The 25,373-nt window shown below is 41.9% G+C and overlaps 1 protein-coding gene across 6 annotated transcripts in view; it reads right to left on the bottom strand.

Annotated features, from left to right (window-relative positions):
- Nucleotides 1-25,373, bottom strand: part of LOC124082526 (carboxyl-terminal PDZ ligand of neuronal nitric oxide synthase protein) — a 305,891-nt gene that overhangs the window by 228,322 nt on the left and 52,196 nt on the right. The gene's annotated exons all lie outside the window — the stretch shown is intronic.

Raw genomic sequence — 25,373 nt, 5'->3', positions numbered from 1 at the left:
TCTTATTGCTAAATTGCTGAGCCTTGAACTTATGGTCCTCCTGCTTCTGCCTCCTGAGTTGCGGGGATTATACACATGTTCCACTACATTTGGTCCTACTTATTTATTTAAAGACAGGGTAGTCCAGGATGGCTTAGAACTTGCAATCTTCCTGGCTCAGCCTCCCAAGTAGCTGGAATTTTAGCTGTGCATCACCACACCTGACTTTAATAGTTTTTATTAAAATATTTAACCTGATTATACTTTTATTTTTAAAACCAAATTACAGGGCTGGGATGTAGCTCAGTGGCAAAGCATCTGCCTTGAATTCGCAAAGCCCTGAGTTAGACCCCCAGTTCAAAAAAAAAAGAACCCCACCAAAACCAAATTACATATACAAGTATTTTCTTGCCATAAACAATTCAAATAAGTAACATAAATATGCAGAGCAAATGAGTAAAGTTCCCCCTCCCAATAGTTATTGATGTACCTCACTCTTTGTATATGAAGAACATAGATTCATAGAAACAAGGAAGACTTATTCTATGTAAAAAGGTTCACATTACACTGTTCTCCAAAATGTTTTTTCTGTTTTTACTTTTAGTATAACCTGGGCATCTGTCTACACCACTGCATACAGGTCAATCTCATGCATGTAATAGTTTCCCTACTGATGAGCCCTTAAGGCAATGCTACTGTGCTTCCATGATGTCACCTTTTCTACACCTCTTTGAGCTCATCCAAGTAGCTCTTTAGGCTGAATTCCTAGAAGTGAGATTGCTGGATTAAAAGTATAGATAATCTCTAGATATCACTCCTTATAAGGATGAAACAAAAAAGAGGACAATCCAACACATAGACACATATGAAGCATATAGATTCATTGAGATTTGCTTTTCTTGTTTATATACAAATCACATAAAAATAGTATAAGAGATATCCAAGAAATTAACATCCTCAGAATAACTTTAAGCCTACCCAAGCAAAGACTGCATTAATAGGAAAGGCAAGAATAGGACCATTGCAGGGGACCATTGCAATTGTAATCCCAGTGACTAGAGAGACTGAGGCAGGAGGATAACACAAGTTCTAGGCCAGCCTGAACAACTTAGTGAGACGTTATCTCAAAATAAAATAAAAAGGCTGGGAATGTAGTTCAGGGATAGAGCTGCCCTGAATTCAATCCCTAGTACTGCCAAGAAAAAAATAGGAGGGCCATGTGTGCAGGAAAGTTATTTCCTGTAATTTTGGAAAAATAAAGTTTTTTCCCCACATTTGGAGCTAAGACCTGGTGCCAGTAAGGAGAGTTTCAAAAACTAAATACTGCAAAGGGATTTCCCCTAGTATTGATCAGTGGTTTGTGCTGATACGGTAAAGAACATGATTCTGAGCAGCCAGTGAGCTGGCCGGTAAGCAGCATGCCCCCGGGGACAGCAGCACCATGGCACACAGAGAGCGACACATTTATTGATACAGGACCTTACAATTCACCAGGGTTAAGACAGCCCCTAGATCCAATGGTGTGGTCTGATTTAACTATGATTGGCATGTCTCCCCACTGTGCTCTGCTGGGGCCATGTGGTCTGTCAATATGTCAATGACCCACACAGCCAGGAATGACGTGGGGCCCTGGTTTGTGATTGCCCAACTTCAAAGGTCCAGAGGGCAGTTTCCACACTCCTTCTCTGGAATGCCACATGGCTGATCTCTCCTGCCCTGAACTCTGTATAATCAGGAACATGGGCCTTTAGGGGCTTGTGTCCCCCTCCACCATCACATGAGGATCAGGACCTCAGGGCTGAGCAAGGTCATCTGTTATGGAGGAGCATGGGAGATAGTACCATCCTTGCACACTGATCCCTGCTAGCCCAGGAAAGAAGATACTGCCCAGTGAGATCCACCACTGAGCCTGAACACAAACACCCACAGGGGACCCATTCCCTCCCTCTGCTCCCACCCAAACCCATCTCTCCCTCCTCAGGGAGGGCGCTGCTAGACAGGGAAAGCTGAAGCAGTCAGGATACAGGGGAGACAGACTTCTGGGTTTCCTCACAAGGGGACAGAATTCTGTGTGTGAAGGACTCACACTAAAGATGCCTAACATCTTCGCTAGACAAGTGCCTCTCTCACTCCATCAGCCTCCACCCAAGCTGGTACATGAGCGCACACACCACACACCTCCACACACACTTGCTGTAATGTGCTCACACATCTCCCAAGCCACCCACCCACCTCACACTGCACACCCACTAATACATCACACTCACTCTTCTTCCTTCCTTTCCAATTGTATAGATAATCACGAATCTTCCCTTCTGAGAATGTGTATGAAGCAGATAACCTACCTTCCCTCAAGTGCACATTAAGATCATCCAAAGAGACTAAAAGAACATACAATCTGGGAATCATGTTTACACCTCCTAGACAAAAGCTAAAAATCCATTAATAACATGAATCAAGCCAGGTGCAGTGGTGCACAGACACCCGGAATCCCAGTGACTCAGGAAGCTGAGGCAGGAAGATCACAAGTTCAAGGCCAGTTTCAGCAACTTAGTGAGACCCTCCACAATTTAGTGAGTCTGTCTCAAGATAAAAATAAAAAGGGCTGGGAATGTGGCTCAGTGGTAAAGCAGCCCTGGGTTCAATCCCTATTACCAAAATAATAATAATAACATGAATCAAAAAGAGAATGACATGCAAGTTTAGCAAGAAAGGGTTAGAAAGCCAACTTCTCAGGGCAAAACCCAGAGGGTATGATAAGTGAGTACACCTTTCTTTATGTGTATGACATTGTAACCAAGAGTATCTAGTAACTAGCCATTACATCCACAGCTAATGTTAGTCTTTCCCCAATCCTCTATCTTTAAACCGATGGGCACTCTACCAATGACCTACATCCTTATCCTTTTTTATTTTTTTATTTTGATACAGGTCTTGCTAAATTGCTGAAGCTGTCCTCCAACTTGCAATCCTCCTACCTCAGCCTCCTAAGTAGCTAGGATTACAGGGATGCCCATCACACTCAATCCTAAGCCTCTTGAGCAAAATTTGAGTGACACTCTGAAATCAGACCCACTTGCTGGAGGGAAATCCTTAAGATCACTCAACTTTGGTGATCAATATCACCACCATTTCTGTGGTAAACTAAACCTGTGAGAGTAGCCTCCCTCTCTAGGTTGGAAAGTTGTTCCTGGGACTAAACCTCATCCTCCAGCTGAGCTAACAACCTTCAGAAATGGAGGTTTCTGTCACTGCCTCCAGGGATCAGGCAAAATCAACTCCCTGCCTTCAGCCAAAAGCTGATGCTCCATGGCAAGCTTCACTCAAACAGGGCCCTTCCTTTCTCTCCCTCTTCTTCAGACTAAGGTGAGTTGGACCAATCATCTCCCACATCATGCTCCTCTCCTAGCTTCCTTGCCCTGATTATCAGCCCCCAGGAATTCCAGGAATCGTGATCCTCCTGCCTCAGTCTCTCTAGTCACTGAGATTACAATTGCAATGGTCCCCTGCAATGGTCCTATTCTGTGTATCAAGCCTAAAAGCTGGGTATCATCTTTGAAAGGTTGTTCCCTTAACCACCAGTTTATCAGTGACTGAGGCTGTTAATTCTCTCCCCCTTCACCTCTCTGTCTGCACTGCCACACCAGATCCCAGAAAACCTTACTCTCTCACTTCATCTGCACAATGGTCTCCTCTCAGGCTTCTCCTCTGCCTCTAAGACCCTCCCCACAAGGCTTCCAGAAGGATCTCTTTAAAATGCAGATTAGATCCTTTTACTGCCTTGCTTAAGAATCTCCCATGCTTGCTTCCATCTGCTCTGAGGATGACAATCAAAATCCTCAGCACCGCCTACACAGTGTGCATGCTCTCACATTAGTGGCCTCTCCAATTAGTTTAAAGTTCCTTGCTGGTGAGGTAGCTCAGTGGTAGATCTCTTGACTAGAATATGTGAACCCCAGATTCAATCCCCAGTCTAGGAGGTAGGGGGACAGAAAATGCTCAAAACAGACTTTATATCCTCACATTGCAGGGTTTCTATACATACTCTTATCTGTGCCTGTGCCATAACACTCCTCTTCTACCCTCTCTCTTCTCCAGTTCTTCTTAATCTCCACCTCCCCGTCCGAACTCCCAGGGAATGTGATGCCCATACTGAGGGCTTCATAACTTGCTACGATTCTCCTCTATAGCACCAACATTTGGTAAATACATGCATTCATCACTGGTTTGACACAGACCCAGGCACAAAGGAGATGCTCAAAATATGTTTGACTAATAGGAATCCTCCAAGAAATGCACTTGGGAGAATCTCTACTCTGAGAAGGGGCAAAAGGAGAGGGTTGAGCCTTGGACTCTGCCTGGTCTTGGGGCACTGGCGTCCTCAGCCTGCTTTTCCCAGTCAAACCCCCCCCCCATAATCCTGTTTTGATTTTATAAATGTGCCTGACTTTTATTCAGGTACTTGAACTGGATCTAAGCAGGCATTCTTATACCTGCAATACATAGGCAATTCCTGGTTTACCAAGAGATAGTAGTAAATGAAACCTTTCTATTGGTGGGCTTTTTAATCACCTGGCATTCTGTAAAACATCTGTAGCTGTGTCTGTGTTCCAGGAATCTCTGCTGTGAGAAATCAGACAGAGCCTCTATTCAGAATATCTACCACAGAGTTGAAGGTGGCGGGCAGAATAAAGGAATTTTCAAAATATCAGAGTCTACTACTACTTTTTCCCTAATACCCAGAAAGAAAAAAAATTATAAGATGCAAATTGTATGGGGAGTCAAGATGTGATATTATGTGTATCTGCTTTATTTGTGGTTTCATTTTCTAGATAAGCATGAATTAACTGCATATAAAATTAACCAAAGGGCCTCAAATATTTTTAAAAGTTTGTAGACAACCTCAGTCTCAGTACTAGGTACATATCTCATGAAGTGAGTTCATTTCTTGTTTCCTTATCGTTTTCTGGAGATGAACTTTTGAAGACAATGATAAACTGAACTGTAGGGCCTTCTGGTATGTGAATCACAACACAAAAAGCAGAAAGACAAAACAGCTTGATGCAGTCACCAATATAACACAACCACCCAGACTTCTATGACTTTCTGCCATCATATTTCTATGGGAACTCCTTTATTTACAATGCTTCTATCAGGTGTTTCCAGAGAGGAGGTAAAAATCTGGATAGCAACCAAAGATAAACACATCAAATGATCCAGCTTCTGATAAGACTAGAGTAGTTGGTATCAGATTAAACCTCTCACAAATAACAAATATAAACTATGAACAAGAATGTACAATACAAACCAGCTGTGGTAGTGCACACCTATAATCCCAGTGACTCTGAAGACTGAGTCAGGACAATCTCAAAATCAAAGCCAGCCTCAGCAACTTAGTGAGATGCTGACTCAAAATTTAAAAAGAAAATGAAAAATTGAAAAGAATTGGGGATGTGGCTCAGTGGTAGAGTAATAATTCTGAATGCCTTAGAGACCCAAAGTAGGCAGAGTTTGTCAGGTAATCAACTAGAATGAAGGGAAGTGCCCTAGGCAAAAGATAACACAGTCCCACAGGGACAGTAGCTTAGCTAGAGTTCTGGCAGAAGAGCTCAGTGTGGCAGCCTGGGGACTTGGATATCAGGGACTGGAACAATCAGAGGAGCTTGAAAGCAGATAACTCCTATACAGGAAGGATCTATACAGCGAGGAGCCCCAATATCTGTGAAAACCCCAGCCAGTTTCTTGGAGACCCTGAATTACACCTGTCCACAGAGATTTCCAAGGGGCCCAATAGAAGAGCACATCTAGAAGAACAAGGAGACTGAGTGAGGATCTCAACTGCTACCCACCTCAGGGAAGACAGGTCTAGGATTTAAGTACAGCCAAGTCAACTGCCTTTGAGAACAAGCAAATACTCTTCAGAAGGGGACAGCCGAAGTTCTGCTGTGGGTTTGTTAAAACTGACTGGCCAATGCTGGCAGGACCACCGAGAAGACAGAGCCCCATAAACGGGCATAATGTGAAGGTCCACAGGGCTGCTGCATTCCCAGCTCTCATCTCCTCTCTGAAAACTGCTTAGTTCTATAGCTTCAGCCCACGGCATCTGCCACATAAGACACAAGTGCAACCTCCTCCCCTTACTGAGGACAGGAGTTTAAAGCAGTTAGCCAAAGGCAAAGAAGCCTCCAGATCCCTTCCAAGCTCCCAGTTTCTGAACCAGGACTATCCCCCAACCTCCTGCATTCTCCTAACTATCTCCCTTAGGAATCCCAAACTGGATCTGCTTTCTTCTCTGTACTCTGCTCACCTCCTCATATTCCTCTGGTCTCCTCTACCTCCTCATCTTCCTGTGGTCTCCTGGCCACATTCTCTCCTCAATACACACACAAGCATAAAGAAATCTGACAGCCTGCTTGTGTCTAGAAATTACCAGTTGTGATATGCCCATCTCAGTGAGTCCCTTAACCTATCGGGTCATGAGACCTTCCAGATCCTTAGAATCACAGGCATAGAGGACTTCAAATGCAAAATAGGAATCATGTTGAAAGTTATTTACAGAAGAAGGGTTAAAGAACAATCTGTGAAAAGTATTTAGCACAGTTGGGTATCCTGACAGGACTAATGAGCATTCACTACTATGATCCCATCCACAGCCACTCTTTTTGACCTGACTCTGTTGTTTTCTTCCTAGCACTTAACATGCTCTGCCAGAGTGAGGTCTGACTGTCTTCCCCTATAGAGTGGGAGCCCCTAAAGAGTTGCCCTCTTATTCAGTATTCCTCACTATTAGAACAGGGCCTGGGAGAGGAGGACTCGAGTATCTGCTAAATCAGTGAAGAGGAACCACAGCCCATAGGAGTTAAGTGCCCTGCCCAAGGACACGTCAGTTCACGGCAGAACCTGGACTGAGAGACCTACTTGGACTCTAGGCCAGTGCTCTTGCTCCAAAGGGAAAGTTGTTCCCTTCCGTAGAAATGCTCTGTACACAGCCAAGGGTCCTGCTAAGCAGGATTATGAATGTGACCTGGGTGAAAGTTCTCGCCTCATTTAGCATGAAACAAAGCAGCATTAACCGCAGTGGCAGGAGCAGCCCCAGATTCCAGGGCACATACTCAGCAAATGACCTTCTCCTGAATGCTGGGGGGAGGGGAGGAGAAAGAGAAAAGTTGCCTTGGGATGTCCCACCCCCACTTCTGAGGCCTGATTTGTGCTCTCCAGGTGCTAAGGTTCAAGGAAATAGGGTAGGGACAGGAAACACCCTTATGGTCATTTGACAGCGTCTTTATCCAATGTAATCCAGACAGAAGCCCCAGTATGGATTCCTTGCCCCACTCTCCCTTGCTCACACATACACACACCCAGAAAAGCTTCCAAAATGCTTGAAATGCAGCTGCACACCACATCTTTATTTATTTGTAGCCTATTTCTTCCTCTCTCTCCCAGCCCCTCTGAAAAAGGAAGTACTATTTGAAGGCCATCTGATGCGACTGTGTCACTACTGATCAGCAGCTCAGCAGGGCCGATGAATGTGCCAGAGATCACGCAGAATCCTTCCTGCTCCTCAACATTAAGGGGCTGGGTGCAAAACAATTTTGGCGACTTGTCTTTATGCTAATGTCATGCGATTTTCTAAAAGGGACAGAGGGTAGGATGGAACCATCCAGGGTGCCCATGGGGAGACTGTCTTTTGGTTCTTTTGGTCTCCATTAGCAAAGGCTTAGATGGGTTGGTCTGATTACTATTCTTTATTATGGGGATCTGAGGGATACAGTGAAGGGGGAGGGAACAGTAGGACAGAGAAACTGTTCTGGCCTTTCAACTCTCAGCTGCTGACAGAAAGCTTGGGCTCCATGATAAAAATCTCTGGCTGGTGTCACAGAGGCAGGTGTGGAGCGAAGCCAGGAAGGCATCCTGGACAGGCAGCACTTTTTGCTGGCCCACCTGGGACGCTTCCTCAGCAAGCAAGTTATTCGTCCTATGGGGAAAAAAGGAAAGGGAGAAAGTCCAAGGCGTGCTGAAGAGGAACACTCACAAAAGCTGAAGAACAATGAAATCACCTGTAAAACGGCTAGGTAAACCAGGACCGGAGACATGAACAAAGAACACTATGAAATCAATAGGGTGGTCAGACGAATGGCATGGCTTAAGTGACCTAAAATGTCATGTCATCTAACCTTTCATTGAGACTGAGGCTCAGAAAGAATGGAGACATAACTTGAGAGTGGCAGAATCAGAACCAGGGTGAGTCTCTCTCCCCTACACTGTCAAAGTCATACCCCAACAGGAAACAAGCAGTCAGGATGAACACGGGCCAAGCCCATGAAGGCCAGGTTCACTGCACTGAACTCAACTTGAGCTGCATGAGGATGCCTGTGCACAGATGCCCAAATAGTAGCAAATTCAAAATCAAACCAATGAAAAGATGCAGGGTCCTGAGATTTGCAGGAGAAGACAAGCAATCCTACTTTGGTTCATTCAAAAGTCTTTGGAAAAGAAATCAATTGTGTTCATTAATGAAAATGGAGCGATGACAGTGAAAGAGGGAAAAATAACCCCACTATTGGAGAGGAAAAAGGAACTAGAGCAAGCCTCCAGTGGAGGGGGATCTCTTATTCTTCACACAAAGAATAAAGGAGTTGCCGAGTACAGAGGTTCACACCTGTAATCTCAGCAACTCAGGAGGCTGAGGCAGGAGGATCACAAGTTCCAGGACAGCCTGGGCAACTTAGTGAGGCCATGTCTGAAAAAATTTTAGGAAAAGTAGGGGATGTAACTCAGTAGTAGAGCACCCCTGGGTTCAATCCCCAGTACCACCCCAAATAAAAGTCTTCCTAAAATAAATAAACACTGCCCTGACAATTGGGACTCCATAAGCCAGAATTTAATGTATTTGCTCAGGATTCAGAAAAATCATTATATATTACATCCTTTAATATATGAACTAAAATCAGTGATAATTCAGAATTTAAATTAAGGCTATAATTCTATTTATTAAAGAATAAAATACTTAGGAAGAAGTTTAACAGAAGACTTTTCACTGAAAAATTATAAAACATAATTGAAAAAAGTTCAAGAAGATATAAATCAGTAGAAAGACATCCCATGTTCATAAACTAGGAAATTTAAACTGTAAAATGCAATACTTTCCACACAGATCTACAGATTCGTCATAATCCCCATTAAAATCTCTCCTGCCTTTCTTGCAGAAATTGGCAAGCCAATTCAAAATTTTATGTGAAAAAGATAAGGGACCTAGAACAGCAAAAACAATCTTGAAAAATAACAAGGGTGGACAATTCAGACTTCCTAACTTCCAAAACTTACTGCATAATTTAATCAAAATAGTGTGGTACTTGAACAAAGCTAGACATATAGATTAATAGAATAAAATTGAGAGTCTAGAAATAAGCCCTTACATTTATTATCAATTGATTTTTGACAAGAGTACCAAGACTATTCATCAGGGAAAGAATGGCCTTTCCAACATTGGTACTTGGGACAACTGAATAGCTACATGTAAAAGAATGAAACTGGACTTCTACCTCATACCCATATACCAAAACTAACTCAAAATGTATCATACACCTAAATATAAAACTCTTAGAAGAAAACACAGTACTTTAGCTTAAGAAATGGTTTCCTACATATGATACTAAAAGCACAAATGACAGAAGAAGAAAACAGACAAATTAAACTTCACCAAAATTAAAAACACTTGTGCTTCAAAGGAGTTCTGCAAATTCAAGGCCCACCTAAGCAACTTAGTAAGACCCTGTCTCAAAAAACAGGGGCTGGGGGTGTAACTCAATGATACAGCAGCATCCCTCAGTTCCAACTCCAGTAAAACAAAAAACAAAAAAAGAAGAAGAAAAAGAAAAAGGACGAGGAGGAGGAGGAACTGCATCTAGCATATAACTCTTACAATGCAACAATAAAATTATAAGCAACTCAAAAAATGTGGGCAAAGGTTGAATAGACACTTCTCGAAACAGATACACAAATGGCAAGATTTGTGCAAGGTACACAAATGAAAAGATGCTTAACAGCACTGGTCTCTGGTAAATGCAAATCAAAAACATAATGAAATATCATTTCACATCCACTAGGATCCACTAGGATGATTTTTTAATGTATTTTTTAATTATAGGTGGACACAGTACCTTTATTTTATTTTTGTGGTGCTGAGAATCAAACCCAGTGTCTCATACATGCCAGGCAAGTACTCTATCACTAAGCCATAGCCACAGCCCCACTACGATGATTTTTAAAGATAAAAAATCACAAGTGTTGATAAGAATGTGAAGAAATTGGAATCCTCATACATTGCTGTAGAAAATAGTACAGCTACTTTGGAAAACAGTTTAGCAAATCCTCAAAAGGTTAAAAACACAGAATTGACATATGAACCAGCAATTCTACTCCTAGGTAAATACCCAGGAGAAATAAAGAAATACAGCTACACAAAAACTTGCAAACAAATGTTCATAGCATCATTATTCATAATGGCTAAAATCCAAATGTCCATCAATGGACAAATTAGTAAAGAAAATGTTGCAATCAATATAGTACAATGTTATTTGGCAAAAAAAAAAAAAGTCAGGAACAAAGTACTGATTGATACATGCTACAACATGGTCTAAGTCTTTTCTGCTGCTATGACAGAATGATTGATTGAAACTAGGAAATTTATAAAGAAAAGAGGTTTGTTTTGGCTCAAAGTTCTGGAGGCATGGAAGTCTAAGAGCATACTAGCAGCAAGTGTCTACACTGCTTTAACTCATGACAGAAAACAGATGGACAATTGAACATGTGCAAAAGAGGCAAAACGTGAGGAGCAGCCTCTCTTTTAAGAACCAGCTCTCAAGGCGATTAATCTAATCCCACAAGAACTGTATTAATCCCTCTTAATAGCACTATCACCTCTCAATATCATTGCATGGAATTAAGGTTTCAACCTTTGAATATTTGCCAGACATATTCAAGCCATAGCAAATATAGATAAACCTCCACACCATGCTAAGTGAATGAAGCTAGTCACAAAAGATCTTCTATTAGATGATCCCTTTATTGGAAATGTCCAGAATAGGCAAATCCATAAAACAGAAAGTAGATTACTAGTTGCCAGGAGTTTGGGGGAGTAAGTACTAATAGTACAGGTTTTCTTTTGAGGATGATGAAAATGTCCTAAAATTATACAGTCAATGTCACACAATTATGTCATATAATTATAGTCACACAGTTATATGACTGTACTAAAAACCACCGGACGAGATCACTTAAAAGGGTAAATGTGCTGGGTGTTGTGGCACACACCTGTAATCCCAGCAACTCCAGAGGCTGAGGCAGGACAGCATTCACAATTTAGCAAGATTCTGTCTCAAAATAAAAAATAAAAAATGGCTGGTGGTGTAGCTCAGTGACCCTGGATTCAATCCCCAATGCCAAAAGGGGGAGGAGGGCAAATTAAATGTTCACATAAGAATGTCCCCTCTTTCAGTTTGCTGCAGACTATAATATACAACTATAACCAAATTAGGTTTTGCATGAGACTCTGAAGGGCTCTCTTTCAAAGCAAGGCTACAAGTCTCCATTCATTTTGGCTGCTCAAGTATCTCTTATCTGCCTTTCTGCATTGCTGACTGTCACTTGGGTGTTTTGAGTTTGCCAGGTACATAGTTCCTGGCAGGGAAAAAAAATGAACTATAATTATACTGAATTTTAGCTCTTCTAGAAGATATTTTTTCCTCTTCCTAAGAACATGATTTCTTCCATATTATAAGAGTATTGCAATTCCATTTCATAATCCTACTTCCAATGCAGCAAAATAGGACAGAAGCTCACAAATGAGACTATTTCTGCACCATGCTGAAGCTTCCAGAACAAACAGTCCAACCACCATGCCTTTTCTGGAACTTCATAGGTAACGAGTTTCACTGAGTGACCCCAAAATACAAATAGCACCAATCTTCTAGGCAGGAGCACATTTTTAAAGACACACCAAGAAAAAGATTTTAAAAATATATTACACATCTTACAACTTAAAAATCCCAAGTATTCAAAGAATGTGACTAAAAGGGAGGGAAAAGAGTCATGTCATGATAAGATTTTAAAAAGGAAGTAGAATTTCAGGGTTGGAAGGAACCTTAAACCGTTGTCTATCGCCCTTCCCTTTCCACTTGCATAACTGAAATGTTAATCTCTTTATAAATCCATACCAAGGCATTAACTAACCTAGGCTTTAGTACTGCCACTGAAGAAGAGATCACTGTCTCAGACAACAGGACTGTCAGAAAGTTCTCCCTTTGTCTCCATAAAGTTTCAGTCTAGCCAGGAACACACCTGTAATCCCAGTGACTTGGAAGCTTGAAGCAGGAGGTTTGCTAGTTCAAGCTGCCTCTGTCACTTAGCAAGATCCTGACTCAAAATAAAATTTTTAAATTTTATGTGTAGCTCAGCAGTAGAGCACCCCTGGGCTCAATCCCCTATAACAAAAAAAAAAATTCAGTCTACTCTCTCCTCAAATACATAAAGCTATTTCTCATCACCCTGGCACCATGAGCCTTCTCTTTTACAAGTAATATCTCCTCTCATCTTTAACACTCAAAGGATATTATGGACAAGGTTTCACTATTCTCCTCCAAAACATGTCTCCAGGGTAACCAGCTCTGCCAAGCAGGGCTGTGGTAAAGTGAAGAGAAACAAAGTAAATGAGCAGAAGAAAGAAAGTAGAGGGAGGAACTATAGAGATATCTGCCCAAGAAGGCCCACTGCCAAGAGACAGCCCAAGAGGCTGAGCTTCCACCTGGATGCCAACCAAACCCTGAAAGGCAACCCTTTTAAGGACTCAGGGGCAGACAGGAGTCAGTCCACTCTGGCTCAGCCACTCTGCTAAGTGATCTATTTGTTTGTCGGTTTGTCTGATTCTAAATGCTGGGGATGGAACCCAGGGCATTGTGCATATTAGGCAAGTACTCTCTGCCACTTTTTAAAATTTTACTCTTGAGACAGGATCTACCTAAATTGCCCAGGCTGGCTTTGAACTTACCATCCTCCTGCCTCTGCCTCCTGAGTTGGCTGGAGTTAGAAATATGACCGCCATGCCTTCCTGGCTTTTCTAGGTTTGGGGGATCTTTGGTTGGTTGGTTAGTTTGAAGGCTAAAGTTAATAGGCATCTCTGTCTTCAAATATCAACTATACTGACCTGATACTCAGTGCAGGAAACTCTAATGACCAATAATTAGCCTCTGAGGATATTTGGTTTCTGTGATACGCAGTTAAGGGACAAATATATCATCTGGCTGAGTTTTTAAAGTCTTTGTTTTTGTTTGCAGTACTGGGATTGAGTCCAGGGTTACTCTACCACTGAGCTACATCCCTGGCCCTTTTAATTTTGACACAGGGTCTCTCTAAATTGCTGAAGAAGGCCTCAAACTTAGAATCCTCCTGCTTCAATCTCCTTACGGGCTGGAATTACAGGTGTGTGCCACCATGCCTGGCTTGCCATGGTTTTTAAACTGTATGGGATAGGTACAACAGACACTGGTTCCTTTTTCTCAAAGTTGAGTACTGACACACTTCTTATCTCTGCAGAGGCAGAGAAGTGGTTAACAAGACCAGCTAGGGCCAAGTTTGTTTTGGTGGTCTGCCTCTTGCTTTAGTCCCACCCCTCACCTTTCCAGGTACCCTGGATTCAACCATCCCCACCATGTAGTGCTAATCCTCTACACAATTTCCTTTTCCCTTCCTTATCCCCACTAATTGTTCCCTGTCCTGTGTTTAAATCCACAGCCTCCCTCCATTCCACAGAGAAGCTAATTTGACAGACTACTTCACTCTAGGACAACACAGAGAGCTAATATCTGAGGCCTTTTGTTCCTTAACTGCGTGTCACAGAAACCAAATATCCTCAGAGGCTATTCATTGGTCATCAGAGTCTCCTGCACTGAGTAGCAGATCAGTCTAATGGATATTTGAAGACAGAGATGCCTATTAACTTCAGCCTGCAAATTACAGCATGGAAGCATCTATCTATTCTGGCTAAGTGATGCCCCTGCACACAGAATTATAGGGACTAGAATTAAAGACTCTTTCCAGGGAGGTTGTGACGTGTAGCAGGAGAACCTGGGTTTGGGAATCTGGTCTGGACTGAAATCTGAGGCTCAGTTTCTTCTACAACCTGGGAAGAATTTAAGAATATTCTTTAAAGAGTCACTGTAAACATTAAATGAGATAACGTATATAAAAGTGCTTGGTATTTACATCTATCAGCTCCCTGTCTAGGTTAGTTCTCCCTCCTATGTACTTGGTTCTGCTTCTCAGAGTTGAGTTGGTATCTGCTTGATTCTCACATTAACTGTGTCTCTCCTAACCAATTACTCCAAGGTGTCACTCTTGTCACCACTATATTATAAGCACCTGGTACAAAGCCTGGCCCACCATATAAATGAAAGGACAAACAGTAGCTTTCCCTGTTTTTAAGCCAGAACCTCTAAGATGCTATCTGGTTCTTTTTCTTGCCTTCAGGCAGTTCCACACCTCCCACACAGTAGACTCCATCTTATTACCCAACTTCCCAGGTGACCCACCCAACAGTCCTCATAGCCAAGGAATTAATCATTCTCATTAACATCACCAACATCACAGAGCAGCAAATACTTTTTCTCAGATAAGGCTAAGTAGGTTAGAGGAGGTAGAAAGTGGGAAAAATCATCATGGCAACAATTCTTATCACTAGAAGTGGAAAGGAACAGGGTAAGACAAGCTAAGAGGATAATCAAGAAAGTCCAGTCAAAGACAAAAGAGCACACCAGGGTGTCCAGTGGAAGGAAGCAGAGATGAGGGGCACACATGCACTGTGATTATAGATTTCCCCTGGAGCAGTGGTACATGCCTGTGATCCCAGCTACTCTGGAGGCTGAGGCAAGAGGATTGCAACTTCAAGGGCAGCCTCAGCAATTTAGCAAGACCCTGTCTCAAAAAAAAAAAAAAAAAAAAAATTAAAGGAGGAGTTAGAGATGTAGCTTAGAGCATCCCTGGGTTTAATCACCAGTATGGCAAAAAAGAAAAAAATGAATTTCCCCAGAAGGAAAGAAAGAGTCAAGAGACATTAGCACTGAAAGGTTGGTAGTACCAACATCTCTCTGTCCCTCTCTTGGTTTGCAAGGCACAACACTAATGTCTAGTGATCAAGTGTTTTGCTCAAGGTCACTCAGCTCATAAGAGTCAAAGTGAGATTGTAACTCAGGTGTCCTGGCTTCAAAGCCAAGGCTCTAAAAATAAGAGTATGACAGAATCAAATGAAAAAGCCCTGCGGTTCCAATTCCAGCTCTTCCACTTTTTAGCTGCTCTATGAACGTGAGCCAGCTGGTCAACATCCTGTACCCCTGCTTCTTGTCCATGAAATGCAACTCTGCAGGGATGCCATAGGAATTAAATGAGATCAGATCGGAAAAGCATGCAGTATCACATTTGAAATCCATCTTTCTTTATTAAAAAAAAATTACAGAGCACTTTCTATTTGCCAAAGACAAGGAATCAAGAAGAGACTATTAAAAAAAATTGTGTGTGTGTGTGTGTGTGTGTGTGTGTAAATAATAAGGAATGCCCTGCTTTGTCCTAGCAAAGAACTAGATTTGGAAATGAATGTCTAGAGGAGCCAGGTAGGGGAAAAGGAATTAGTCCCAGACAGGACAGAAGAGGTTGCAGGCAAAGGTCTTTTCTAGGACACTAAGAAATGCTTTAGAAAATAAAAGAAAGACTGTGCCAAATCTAGCTTAAAGACTAAGCCTCAAACCACACTGCCTGACTCCCATTCTGAGAGATGTCAACAAACCACAGCAAGGGGCCAGGCATGGTGGCACACCCCTATGATCCAAGTTACTCACTACTTGGGAGGCTAAGATAGGAGGACTAAAAGTTCGAGGCCAGCCTGAGCAACTTAGTGAGACCCTGTCTCAAAATTAAAAATGAAAAGGGTTAGGGATATGGCTCAGTGGTAAAGCATCCCTGGGTTCAATCCCAAGTAGTGGGGGCAGGAGTTGGGGTCAGGAGTATCTTCAGGTACAGTTAGGTTGACTAACCATCTTAGCTTTCCTGACACCATCCTGACTTTAGCACCCAAAAGCCCTCCGTGCCAGTACTAGGCAACCCAGGTTCTGGTTCGTTGATCCAGGTCCTCTCCTCTCTAGCCTGAATAATTTCACTAGCAAGATGGTAAAACACCTCTGACCTAACAGGAGTTCCCATAGGTGCTGCTGGCAGCCTTGCCGGCTAAGTATACACCCTCCCTTAGGCCCAGGTCTTCTCAAAGCCTCTACACTGGAAAAGGAAGGAAGAAACAAGTATAGAGAGAGTAGGATCAGCCCCTTGGGATGACCTGGGCAGGCAGGATCCCAGGTGCTTGGGTTTGAGTGTTTATTTCCCTGAAATCATGTGCTGGGAATTTATGGGCGTTAACAAAATCATATGTCAATGGGAGTTGGAGTTGGGTTCTCAGGGTGCTGATTGGGTTTCGAGGGCTCTGCCCACATGAATGGATTAATGGATTATCATGAGAGTGGCTTTGTTTAAAGAATGAGCTCCCTCTGATTTGTTTGCTGTGTCTCATCATGTGACGGCTATGTCATGTTATCACCCAACAAGAAGGCTCTTACTAGATGTTGAAGAGACGCTGGCACCATGAGTTAAATAAACCACCATTCCTTTATAAATTACCCAACCTTAGGTATTTTGTTATAACAACAAACACAAGGCCTCAGACCCCATTTTACCAGGGACAGGAGGATGCCCTCTGGAAACTAGCACTCAACCATGCCAGCTCTTCCCTCTCTACCCTCTGCCCAGGATGGCAGTGGGGTGGGAGGCAAATGAACAAAGCAAAATGCTACTCAAAATGTAACACAATATTTATTAATAACTACAAAGTAATACCAATGTAACTATTTTTGCACAAATTCCAAGAAGTGTAAATCCCTCACCCATTTCCACAAAGCCTTATCCTCTTGGGCCACTGTGTACACATCTATAAAACTAAACCAAAGGAAAACCACATACCCCATCATCACCACCTCCCCATAGCACAAATAAAGGACAGATGAACTGCAATCTTCTGAGACCTCAAGCAAAAACCACCCAGCTAAGTTCCTCCTGAAAAACTGACCCACAGAAGCTATAAGTAGATTATGGTTGTTTTAAACTGCTAAATTTTGAGGCAATTGGCCACTAATATATAGTGTGTCTGTCTGTGTCCCAGCCCCCTTTTGGTGCTGGAAATTTAACCTATTACCTTGAACATGCTAGGCAGGTAGGTACTCTATCACTGAGCTATCTTTCTTGCTTTCAGTTAAGGAGGATGTTGTCTATGGATTCATAAATGGTGTAGGAAGGTGATAAATATAAGCAACCATAAGAGAAATGCACCAGTCTATGTATGTGATAACACAGTAACACTCAATCACATGTGCACGTATAAACACATGTGTACATGAAGGCACAAGAAAGACCTTCCACAGTAGGAAGGAGGCATGAGTTTTTCATTTGTGGGACAGAAGAATGAGGATCAGGCATTTGAATCTAGGGAAGAATGGGCTTAGAAATCAAAAAAGGGGGGGGGGGCAGGAAAAGGCCCTCTTACACAGACGTTTGAAAAAGGGAAACACAGCTCTAAAGCTTACTTCTAAATGCCTCTGAGTTCCTGGACCACCTCAGCTTTAAAACAAAATGACAACAATAAAAACAACAACACAAAAAAATGGTTAGAAAAAAAACACACTGTGCCAATCCTATAGCACTCCTAGAAACCATGGTGATGGGTGCCATTAACTCAGATCAATAGATAGAAAAGCTTCCAGAATCACACACCAACCCAAATCCAGTTAAACTGCAAGCAAATGGCAAATCGATAATGTTGCAGAGGTGCAGAGGACAGACAAACAGCTCTGGGGGTGGCAGGAATGGCCCAGAATTTGAATGTTTTATCAATGTGACTGAGGGCTGAAATTGATCACAAGGAGATAAATGGATCAAAAATGTCGGGAAGTGAGTGACCTTGCTGCAAGAGGCTATGTGCAAGTATGAATCATGCTTTGCCTACTAATTTACTCAAGTGGCTGTGTCTATCAATGACAAAGCCAAAGAAGCAAAGGAAAACAGATTCCAAATCTCAGCTCCCATTTTCATCACTAACACCAAGGTCCACTTCAGTTCTGAAGGTAGAATGGAAATTCAAGAACGAGTACCAGATTGACCAGAATCTCAGAAACTTCATGAGCAAATCCAACGTGCTTTACATATGAGTCATTAATTCCTCAGCAACAGACCCAGAGCTACTGTACTCCACCGAACCCTGGGTGGCCTGATGTCATCCACCTCTGCCTAAAATACCATGGCATGCTTGAAAGGGCAGTACTCATCCTGGAAAGGCCAAGAGGTACTTCTCCTGTCTGCTCAAAGGAAGCTCCCTAAATGCTACGGCCAGCTGAGAAGCAATTGAAAAGAAAAAGACACAGACACACACACACACACACACACACACACACCCCTTGCCAGACATGGTGGTGCTCATCTTAGGAGGCTAAGGCAGGAGAATCATGTCTTTGGGACCAGACCCTGTCTCAAAATTTAAAAAAAGTCTGCGTGTGTAGCTCAGTGGTAGAGGGCCCCAGTGAACGCATGTATGGTCACTGGGCTCAATCCCCAGATCTTTGAAGCCACTACCAATTTCTCACAAATCTATCTTACTATGATTCCCCGCCCCAACTTTTCTCCTTGAACTTTGGCCAATACGTTGATATCAAGTTTCCTGTCTGTAAAAGGTAAAAGAAGAGCCATTTACCAATCTCTGTAACTAGAAGAAAAGAAAAAGAACACATCAGGAAAGCAGTGGGGAAAATGAGGGAGCCCAGAGGATCAGACTTAGGGTCGGAATGTGAAGTTCTGATTTTACATTCTCATTTCCAAAAACTGCTGCCCGCTCTCTGCTTTTCCATGGAATTTGGCAATCTACAAGGTTGAAGCCCCATAAGGAAAAGGGTGACATATTACATTTCTTTAGTATCCAGTAAAGGACTGGATATACAGTGAGTATTCAAGGAATTAGAAGAGGTTAGATAAGGGTAAAGGGGTAGGGAGAATCAAGAGCCCAGGTTTATGCAAAAATAAACCTATTTCGTTTATTTGGTCAAATCTATGTCATAAATTGGGGAAAATATATATTAAGTGGAGGATCCCCATCTCATTGACCACTTTCCTACCTCTTGTCTTCATTTCACCTCTTCAAATTCTACCTACCTTCAAGATCCAGCTCAATTTTCACTTTCTTCTCTATAAATACTCCCTAACCACTCTAGCCCATAGCAGTATCTTCTACCAAAGAAAGAGAAAAAGCATTTATTGATACCATTTTTATAGTACTAACCTGGATTTGTTTTCATGTTGTCACCTGTTCTTGTAATATAGCTTATATAGATACCTAAAATCTTAGGCTCTTAGATTAGACTATATAACTACATCATATCCCCCATAGCAATTAACAACAGTTGTAGCCAGGCACAGTGGCAAATGTCTGTAATCCTAGCAACTCGGGAAGCAGAAAGATCACAAGTTGGAGGCAAGCCTCAACAATATAGTGAGACCTTGTCTCAAAATAAAAAATAAAAAGGGTTCTGGATGTAGTTCAGTGGGAGAATGGCCCTGGGTTCAACTTCCAGTATCTCACATACACACACACACACACACACACACACACACACACAAAATCGTATATATCAATTTGAAATACTTTTTAAAAAGTATTTAAAATTGCAATTTCAAAAAAGATTCCATTCATATAATTTCCTAAACATATTTAAGTGACATGAACAAATCAAATGAAATGTGGTATACTACATGCAGGAAGTTTATTGAGGGTGAGGTCTTTGGTGTTCTCAAAAGTAGGTCTTCCTGTTTGCCACTGTTGGTCTTGAAATCAGTTATCCTCCCTGAGTTTCCAGAGATCAGAAGTGTCCAAGACATTTTTATGCTTTAAGGCAGATCCCCAGATGGTGACAGTAATTGAATTACAAAGTAAACTTGGGTCTGCCACCTCTCTGCATAGACCTGGCCACCCCCTTGGGAGATGCAGAAGGCTTCCACTTCTCAGGGTCCAAAGAAAATGCCAGTTCTGAAGATGAAACAGGTGTCCCCCCATTGAGATAATATCCACAAATCCAGGACATTTGTACCAACTGTTCCTGTCCTCCAGTACTGGAAGCCTTCCAGAATGAGAAATAAATTCATCTTCCCACGATTCCAAGAGCTGTCCTTTCCCCTTGCAGTAGATAAAAGTCAAAAATCTTTACAAATTCTCAATATACACACACTGCCCTTGAGAAACTGGCAACCTGTCATGACCCAGTCCTTAGTTCAGCCAGCAATCATTACCACTGAGGACATAGAACAAAGACACATCATCTGCCCTCTAATTACTAACAGTACACAGGAAAGACAGATGTGCAATAATACAGTGACAATGCACTATGGTCATTGCTGTAATGAGGTGATACCTACAAATCCAGCACAAGCACAGAAGGACAAACACCTAATTCATTCCAGTGCAGGTTGGAAGTGTTCACAGTAAAGATGATTTTTGAACTTGGAGAATGAGTAGTTGCTGTTGGATGGAAACAGAGGAAAGTGACCCTTCTAGGCAGGAACACAGTGTGCACCAAGACAAGAGTAATCCAGCAAAGCCTGTTGGTGTGTCCAGATGCTACAAGGGTTCTAACTGGTGAGATGAAGGTGAACAGGTGAGGTCAGGCCAGGAGGGTCTTGTATCACTCTCTAAACGACAGGCAGCCATTTAAGGATCCTGAGCAACAAACTTTGGTCATATGTATATAACTGCTTCACAGCTGATGGATCAGAGGAGGCAAGATAAGAGGCCAGTAAGAGATAAGGAGGACCCAAGCCAGAGCAAAAGAATCAGGGACAGGACCAGGGGGAGCTGAGAAGCCACAGGACAGTCTGGAAAACAGACTGGATGTGGTCATTAGGAAGAGAGATGAATCCAGGGTGAGTTTCAGGATTCCTTTAGCCTTCCACGAATGTCCCTCCACTTTTTCCTCCCTTTCCTTTCCTCCCCCACTTAAGCCTCTACAGTTTTGCTTTGAGGTAAGTGATCCATTAAACCTGGGCTTGTTATGACTCAGTCCTCAGATTTGTGTAATTTAGCATAAATGCTGTCTTGATGACTGTCACCTGTGTTTTATCCTACTTAATTGAATTCCTAAAGTGTCCTTTTGAACTAAAATTCATTTTCTCTCCTTTTTAGAAAAGATAATTTTGTGAAAATTGATTCTCTTCCTTCCCTCCTCCCAACTTAGCTCATCTCACATCAAGTTCACAGGATGGGAACCGGATTTAATTCTATGTTCTCCTTCATGCCAAACATGTTCTTGGCACTCAGTGAACGCCGATTACTTCTACCGACCACAAAAATAATAACAACAATCTATAAATACCTTGGCTTCCTGCAGTTGAGAGGAATTAACCACACTGCAATTAAGGAAAAGCTGGAGAAAACATTTAGTTAGAAACTTCTCAATGCAGACAACAAGATTAAGACAATAAATACCAGTTCCAACATATTTCTTGGGTGGTGTTTTATAAAATAGTCCAATAAAATGCTAAAGACCACCCAATGCCACAACAGAATGCTAACAACCTATGATTCACCCAAAAGCAAAAATTGAACAGATTAATCTATCACATAAAAGACAGAAGAGTAATAAGCATCAACATTTTATGCAACTGACAAATTATAAAAAGGAGAGATGGTTCTAAGACCTAGTTCATATAAAATATCACAATTTTTAGAACAATAAAACAGCAAGATAGTATGACTCTATATACAGACTTTAATAGAAAATGGTCTCTGGGTTTGGATACCATAGGAAACAAGAGGGATGTAAAACATATTGGAATTGGTTCTTGTCAAGAATAGATAAACTGGGCGCTGTGGCACATGCCTATAATCCAGCAATTCAGGAGGCTGAGGCAGAGGATCACAAGTTCAAGGCCAGCCACAGCAAATTAGGGAGACCCTGTCTCAAAATTAACTTTTTAAAAAGGGTTTGGTATATAATTCATTGGTAGCAACCCCTGGGTTTGATCCTCAGTACTAGGGGGCGAGGTGCACAATCGATAAGTAGATAAGAGGTAACTGAGGACTAAATATGACAAGATGCTTAGTGAGACTGAAAAGACTTCTGGGGCAAGTTAGGAAGGTGTATCATTATAGGGAATCTATAAGACAAAGCCTTGCCTTTGCTATTACAGTTTAGTTCCAAATGGCAAAGAACAAACACACAAATTAAGTTGACTAATACAATAAGCACATACCTGAAAAATATTTTAGGTAAATGTCTGCTGCAGAATGAACTCAGAAGGACCTGAAGCCACGGACCCAAACAGCTCTGCCAACATGTAATATTGCAATATTCTATTGATTACTATCACACTGGGCCTTGTTAATACAGAAGTTCCAATTAGATGCAAAATCAAAAGAGATCACAAAGGAAAAGACAAAAAAGTGTATAGCTCAGACAGAAGAGTTGGAGAAAACCAAGAAACCAAAGCACATTAGGGAAAATGAGGAATCTCCACAAGAGAGCTCTGGTTCTAGAAACACATCTTTTCCTGTCATGGCGCTCAGAGCACTGCTAACCAAGATAAACCAAAGGCATCCAGAGGCCAGGTGAGAACACTATTAGCCTCATGGAACTGAAGGAATCAATATGGACACAGGTAGGCTGGGAAGCTCTGCTCTAGATTCCCATTAAGTCATCAGTAGAATATTTTCTACCAATGACAGTTTCAGAACAAGTTTACCACCACTTTTGCTTTAATGAACTGAGATTAAGTTGAACAGTTATTAAGTGCTATCATTAAATAATAATTGTCCCATTCGTGTGATCTCACCTCATCCGGTAATTGTATCTAAAGGCAATTCTGAGTTCCACCACACCTGGAGCTCAGGGAAGAACCTATGTTTTTTCTCTTAACATCTTTCTACCAAGATCATTTCCCTTGGTGTCATAGAGGTGGAAATAAAATATATTACCTACTAGCATCCTTTTGCATCTACCCACCCTAATCTCCCCAGATATAAATCTCCCATCATAAGCCTCCCTTGGATTCTCTTACCTAGGAAGGCATAAATGACTTATTCTTTCTTCAATATGCTTCACCTTCCCAAAAAGTCTGAGGATACCCTCACTTTTGAGTAGAAGGAATATTGCATTTGTTGTAGTACACCTAGTATTTGGCAGAAGTAGGTGCCCCATGACCTTCACCCTCTAGGAAGTATACTTTGAAACTTCTATAATCCCCCTCCAGGATCAGCATGTTTCAGTCTGCCTTCCCACACAGAACTGGGGATCATGTGTCTGAGATCTATATGCCATTACCACCTAATTAGAAATATTGACAATCACTTAGGGAACTCTTTCTTGTGCAGTTTATAGTTTCAAAGTATATTCGTGCAGGGGCTGGGGTTGTTGCTCAGTGGCAGAGAGCTTGCCTAGCATATGTGGGGCACTGGGTTCAATTCCCAGAACCATATAAAAATAAATGAATTTTCTAAAAGTATATTGGGCTTGGGATATAGCCCAGTTAGTAGAGTTCTTGCCTGGCATGCACAAGGCCCTGGGTTCAATCCCCAGCACCACAAAAAAAAAAATAAAAAAATAAACAACAAAAAAAGCAAAAGTATATTCATGCATTATCTCATTTGATCCTGGTGACAATTCCACAATACAAGTGAACAACACTGCCACCCCTGTTTCACAGGTGAGAGGTTTAAGGATTAGAGAAATGTAGATGTCCGCCCAGTTTCAAGTGGTCCAAAAACTAAAACGTTCTTCCTCTTCTTTTTACTTTAATCTCATAAAAAAAAAAAAAAATGCCACCATATACCACTGGTGCCCACAGAATGATCCAAGAAATCCATATAAGGGTTGGTTCTGCTGAGCATAGACTGTAGATAAATCAAATCACCTTTGAATACTTTCCAATCTCCTAAGGAAGTGTCCCTGCAAGGACACTGCACTTTGGATCACTCTGTTTACCAACTGAAATAAGAAGTCTCTTTCCAGGGGAGATCACAGACCTGTTTCTGACCCACCTATCTCAACAGTAAGTAGAAGACCCTACTATCTCTTCCATGCTCCCTTCATGTCTGCTGTGCACTGTCACTTGCTGCAGAATCAGGTGCATTTTAATGAAATTATTTGCTTATGTATTTGCTTCCTACTGCATTAAGAGCCCCCAAGACGAAAGAGATGCCTTGAATCCCTACATCTAGCACCTAGCATAGAACACCAGCAGGCACTCAAACATTCAAATACAAAATACACACAAGTCCTGAAAGCACACACTTTCCACTCATTCACTAACCCTCACCCAAGAAGTTTGAAGAAGACACTCCTCCAGTTGCAGAAAATGGTAAGGAAAAAAGGAAAGCATTTTTGCTTTACTCACAACTGTTGTATCCAAATGTTTCCCTAAGTTAGTCAGTCTGTCTGTCTGTGTATGTGTTGTTCTCTCTCTCTCTCTCTCTCTCTCTCTCTCTCTCTCTCTCTCTCTCTCAGTACAGGGGTCTGAACTCGGGGGTGCTTTACCACTGAGCTACATCCCTAGACCTTTTTATTTGGTATGTTGAGACAGGGTCTCACTAAGTTGCCCAGACTGACTTTCAACTTGCAATCTTCCTGCCTCAGCTTCCCAAATTGCTGGGATTACAGGTATGCACCATCACGCCCAGCTAAACTTTCTCTTATTAAAATATGGAGGGGAATTAAATTTTAGATGACAAATTTGGACTCCCAGGACCTATTTGATCCCAATTCAGAAAATATTAATCTGTTAGGTCTAGAGTGAAGCCTGAGAATTAGTAATTTTTTTGTTAATCCCTTAGGTGATTCTGATGATTAGCAATTCCTTTACCCAAAAAATGTATGGCATATACTGGGCATGGTTTTCATTCTAATACAACCAATGTGGCACCTGTCTTGATGGAGCTGACCCCAGAGTCAGATTTGGAGATACTAGACTAGTTGATCTCTCAAGGGTCTCATTCTGCTCTATAAAAAGGGAGCTTCTGGAAAAGCTCTTCCCTGCCTTGCTCAATGTCTTACTATAATATAAACCACAGCAGAGACAGCCTACCATATTTGTCTGCTCCTCTCAGTCTTTGGAGGTGGCAAAGACAGAGCTTTCAGCAAGGTGACAGAGATTTCAGCAAATGTCAGAATAGTGACATAGATACTGCCTGAGAAATGGCACAGAGTGGCTGAACACTGGATACCTGCAGTAGCAAAGCTGATAAGCAGCTCTTGAAGAGTAAGCAACAAGAACCT

The sequence above is a fragment of the Marmota monax genome, unplaced genomic scaffold (assembly GCF_021218885.2).
Source record: "Marmota monax isolate L192 unplaced genomic scaffold, Marmota_monax_Labrador192_F-V1.1 WCK01_AAM20220418_F8-fsc00145, whole genome shotgun sequence".
In the NCBI taxonomy this organism is placed as follows: Eukaryota; Metazoa; Chordata; class Mammalia; order Rodentia; family Sciuridae; genus Marmota; species Marmota monax.
This window is presented reverse-complemented; position numbering and strand designations above follow the sequence as displayed.